Source organism: Mobula hypostoma, chromosome 9 (assembly GCF_963921235.1).
Source record: "Mobula hypostoma chromosome 9, sMobHyp1.1, whole genome shotgun sequence".
Lineage (NCBI taxonomy): Eukaryota > Metazoa > Chordata > Chondrichthyes > Myliobatiformes > Myliobatidae > Mobula > Mobula hypostoma.
Window position 1 is genome coordinate 38,756,353 of NC_086105.1, and position 5,262 is coordinate 38,761,614.

The window sequence follows — 5,262 nt, forward strand, 5'->3', positions numbered from 1 at the left end:
CCTCTGGGTCCCCCCGCCCCTTGTCTTTCTTCCCGGACCTCCTGTCCCATGATCCTCTCATATCCCCTTTTGCCTATCACCTGTCCAGCTCTTGGCTCTATCCCTCCCCCTCCTGTCTTCTCCCATCATTTTGGATCTCCCCCTCCCCCTCCAACTTTCAAATCCCTTACGCACTCTTCCTTCAGTTAGTCCTGACGAAGGGTCTCGGCCTGAAACGTCGACTGCACCTCTTCCTACAGATGCTGCCTGGCCTGCTGCGTTCACCAGCAACTTTGATGTGTGTTGCTTGAATTTCCAGCATCTGCAGAATTCCTGTTGTTTTTTTTAGAATAACTGCATCAAGCTTTCCACTAATTTAAATTGGAGAATAACCAAAGGTACATTGGAATGTTCAACAGGTGGCAAAAGCTTCCCAGATGAGAGCTTCAGCAAAAGGTGAGCAGAGGCAGCAAGTGGAAAATGAAGGAATAGGAAGAAGAAATATTCTCATTTGCTGCAGATATGTACTTAGAAACTTATTCTGGATAACCGTAATATTGAAGATCACTCTCAGGTACTTGGTAAGAATAAGAATGGAATTGATGCTTAAGGAATAGACTTTATGAGAGACCAAAGACAATGGTAATTTATTCTTCCCAATCATGTGCTGTCTCACTTTCCAGAAATTCCAGTTTTTTGGCATTTAGCTCACTGAGTGCTGATTCCCTCAGATCTAGGAATCAATTCCCATAATTCCCTAAAACTCACTCACTCACAGAAAATCTGCTAGTTTGGCACTAATGTTCCCAACTAGTCAGATTAATATTATTTTACTGTACTATCTTAAAAGTTACTTCTTGTTCAACAAGTTAGAGACAATAGAACAATCAGAATTTTGGACCCCATATCTAAGAATGGATGTGCTGGCAATGGAGATGATCCAGAGGTTTACAAGAATGATCCCAGGAGTGAAAGGATTAATGTATGAAGAGCACTTAATGGTTCTGGGCCTGTTCTCACCAAAGTTTAGTGAAATGAGGGGAGATCTCATTGACTAGTGAAAGGCTTAGATAGAGTAGAAGTGGAGAGGATGTTTCCAGTACTGGGATATTCTAGGACCAGAGTCTTAGAATAGGAGGACATCCTTTTAGAACAGAGATGAGGGATTCCTTTAACCTGAGGGTGGCAATCTGTGAAAGCCAAATCAGGTGGTATATTTAAAGCAGAAGTTGATAGGTTTGGGCAGATGGGACTCGTCATCTGTGGTTGGCTGCTGATCTAGGGCGATAACTCTGATCTCAATTTTCCGCTACCTTACAGCTATACCCACTCATGAGGAAGGCTTTGGGAATAAACCCCCGAGGGAAAAATCAGGAGCTGGAGTCCCTAAGTCCTACATTGAGTCCGATGCTGATTGGCAACTCCTGCGATGCTTCTGCTACCAAACTGTGCCGTTCCTTTGGGTTCATCAGATGAGTGGAGAGGGGAGCTTGCTACATGGGCAACAGCTCACTCTCCATATCGTACTGCCCGGGCTTGCATATCTAGACAGCTAGTATGCAATATCCATGGTCCACTCTGACTGAAGGAGGCCTCAGCAGCAGCAGATGAGTTTTTGATTGGTAAGGGTGTCAAAGATCATGGGGAGAAGGCTGGAGAATGAGGTCGAGAAGGAAAATAAATCAGACATTATCAAATGGTGTTGCCGATTTGTTGGGCTGAATGACCTGATTCTACTCCCATTAAGAGGGAGGAACAGGGCAATATTATCATGCTGTTTTTGGATGATGTTACTGAACGATAGCATATGGAAGGAAGATAGGAAAGTATTAAGGACAATTTCTTGGAGACACTAATTGTATGGAACAGGAATAAAAGTCTTTTGCAAGCAATTCCCTGGCCATAATTCAATAGATAAGAGTTGAATTAAGTGATAGTGGAGATGGGTAAGAGAAAGATGGTATGGTAAATCCTGACAGCTAGAAACAGTGAGGGTGGGGAGATCTATCTGCAAATCCTAACAAGAATAAGAATGCAACCAATTAAGAGCTGGTTCGTCTCTGCAGCAGTCAATAGACATAAGGATTGGAAACATGAAGTCTGGGAAAACATAGAGGGAGAGGGTGCTTGAAGATGGAAGGTGATTTGGAAGAGTAGAGAGATCAATTTTTTTTAGTTGACTTGGGAGAATCATGATGGCTTATTTGAAGGAGATTGGGGAAGGTTAGTGCCTAATGAGAACTCTATGGGTTAACACATGGGTCAGAAAGAAAAGTTGCATTGGCAACATTGCAGTAGATTTCAGATCCAGGTAGCCTGCTTGAAGAAGGAAAAGAAGATTTATGAAGTCTTGCATTATAGGAGTGAAGTGTTCAATCATGGTATTGATCTTTTGATTCGAGATGACTCTAAGTAAATAGATTATTTAGAGGCGAGCAAAACCTTAGCAGTATTTTCTATGATCCAGCCGTGGTTTGCAAGGGTCTTCTGTGTACATGTGATACATTATGAAAAGAAATGGGGAGAGGAACAGTTTAGATGATTTAGTAGCTTAAAACCACAGTCACTACTGGGTAGGTGAGTTGACTGGAAGCAGTTTGGAGAGATTAAGATCCAACAAACATCTTAAGTAGATCAACAGCAATATTGGATGTGACATTTAGATTTGTTGCTTATAAATTAGTATTTACAAATACCTGCATGGACACATAAAGAAAAGCTTGAATGTGACCAAGGTAGCCATAAGATGTTGGTCAAGGAATGCTTAAGAGTTGGGATAGGTATATTAGAAAGCATTGGATCCCAGAAGTATGAAAGAGTATTGCAGCAGGTGAGAGCAGTTCAGAAGTTGTAAAAAGCAGAAAGATGAAATGTATAAATGGAAGTGGCAATCTTCAGTGTGCCCTCATTATCAAATAAATATAATTTGCAGTAATTGGGAGAGAAATTTTAGCAGAGAATTCAGAGTTAAAAGTCAGAGGGTCTGCAGTTGGATAAAGTTTCTGTGAAGTGCCGAGGAACTAGGTCCTAAAATGAATGGGATTACAAAGTTATCTCAGATACTATTTGAAGGGTATTATACTGCTCTGGAAATATTTCCATGCAAATGAAAACGCAGAAGGTATGCAGAAACATGCTCATGGCAAAAAAAAAACAGGAAACTTGGAAACATGTACTTCAGATTAGGAGCACTAATTTTGATTTTTAAAAATTAGCATTTTGAGATTTATATTCTCACTTTATCACTGGATGGTGAATACCAGCCCTAGCTAGTGAAAATTAGAGCATCTTGCATTGGTGATCAGCAATTTAATCATCTCTCTGTACAACTGGCCACTAGCTGAGAGAAAAAATGTTCTAATTTCAATGTTGGATGGCTTGGGTTTCAACTTCACTTGAAACTCTACTCAGGAGGTGCAAAACTCAAATTTCCCTGAAAACCCACCCTAATGTGAATTTCACAGAGATGGAGGATTTTTTGAACAAGTCCTTAACTAATGTTTATCAAAGATAATAATAGATGCTTCTCATTTGTAGTTCTATTATCTGAAATCTCAATAAGTGATATATAATTAAAAACTGGCCAGTCCTATTCAGCACTTAGTTTGATTTTGGCAAAGGAAACAAGAAATCTTCCCCTAAGCCAGGGATTCCCAACCTGGGGTCCACAGACACCTTGTTTAATGTTATTGGTCCATGGTATAAAAAAGGTTGGAAACCTCTGTTCTCGGCAAAGATCAGTGCAGTACAGTTTAATCATAATCACAAATGGCAAATTTAAGAGACTGTAAGACTGCAAGATCAGTGTATCAGAAAGAAGCAACATTATAGACCTTTCTCTCTTCATATCAAAGATAGTCATTACAAAAAAATGCCACTTTCAAGTCTCTGGCACTAAATCATGTGTACTATTCATTAATAAAATGCCAGTTGTCAAACCATGCATGATAAAACTTTTAATTGAAATGCTGTGTACAATTCCAGGCATCATGATTGAGAAAGGATATTTTTCTATTGTAAGGAGTACAAAACAGCATAAATAGAATGTGAGATTACAAGTGGAGATTAATTTATCTGTTGGTTTGAATAACCTGCTCCTTTTCTATAAATTCCAATATTATGCTTTCATAATATCGTCTGGGCTAAATAAGGTTAAGAAGGGATTTCACTGAATATTCTGAGGAGGATAGGATGCGAAGAGTGTAGTTTATTCACTGGTAATGAGTATAATCTGGAGACATAACGATAAATATCAGAGCCAGACTATTGAGGCAAGTGCTGGGAATAGGGAGGCGGAGTGAAATGTTTCATCATAAGAAAGAATAACAATGTGAAATTTCTTCCTACCGAAAACATACGATAATCTTAAATCCAAGGTCAATAGATTTTTGCAAGACAAGGACATAAAAGAGACTTGCAGAACACCCTAAAGGTTAACTTGCAAGTTGATTTGGTGGTGAGGAAGGCAAATGCCACGTTAGCATTCATTTCAAGAGGTCGAGAATACAAGAGCAAGGATGTGATGCTGAGGCTTTATGAGGCACTGGTGAGGCCTCACCTTGAGTAATGTGAATAGTTTTGGGCCCCTCATCTTAGAAAAGATGTGCTGGCATTGGAGAGGGTCAGAGGAGGTTCACAAGGATGATTCCAGGAATGAAAGGGTTATCATACGAGGAACGTTTGATGGCTCTGGATCTGTACTCACTAGAACTCAGAAGGATGGGGGAGGGGGGGATCTCATTGAAACCTTTCAAATGTTGAAAGGCCTAGACAGAGTAGATGTGGAAAGGATGTTTCCCATGGTGGGAGAATCAAGGACAAGAGGACACAGCCTCAGGATAGGGGGGAGGGCTGCCCTTTCAAAGCAAGGTTGTGGAGAAATTTCTTTAGCAAAAAGGTGGTGAATTTGTGAAATTTATTGCCACATGCAGCTGTGAAGGCCAGGTCGTTGGGTGTATTTAAGGTAGAGATTGATAGGTTCTTGATTGGACATAGCATCAGAGATTACGGGGAGAAGGCTGGGAACTGGGGTTGAGGAGAAGAAAAAAGGATCAGCCATGATTGAATGGCGGAGTAGACTCGATGGGCCAGATGGCCTAATTCTGCTCCTATGTCTTATGGTCTAAAAGTATACAAAGGCATGACAGGAATATGGAATTAAAATGCACAACAGTAAGATCTATTTCAGTGGAAAAAGGGCCTCATGTCCCCTATTCATTTTGTTCCCAATGGTTTTGCTTGTGAATATTTATAAAACAAAAAAACATAACACCAGGGTCAAAT